This window comes from Phaethon lepturus, unplaced genomic scaffold (genome assembly GCF_000687285.1).
Source record: "Phaethon lepturus isolate BGI_N335 unplaced genomic scaffold, ASM68728v1 scaffold30689, whole genome shotgun sequence".
Classification (NCBI taxonomy): Eukaryota; Metazoa; Chordata; class Aves; order Phaethontiformes; family Phaethontidae; genus Phaethon; species Phaethon lepturus.
In genome coordinates, this window is record NW_010566040.1 from 1 (window position 1) to 286 (window position 286).

The following is a 286-nucleotide window of genomic DNA, read 5'->3' on the forward strand; positions in this document are numbered from 1 at the left end:
TCCGCTCCTTCAGCTCCGCATTCTCCAGGCACAGGCTCAGCATCGCCTTCCTGGGGGCACACGGCCCTGTGAAGGGTAGGCAGTGGCCAACACACGGGAGGCCCCCTCAAGCTGCCACCATCCGCCGGCTCCCATGTCCCGGGACTCTTGCCTGATGTGGGAGACGGAGGAGAAGCCGGCTTCCTCCAGCTGTGCCTTCAGCTCCCGCAGCTCCTCTTCCGCCCGCAGCTCCTGCTCCAGCATGGCGGGGGGTGTGCCGCCCCCCGGGGGCCCCCCCGGCCCCCGC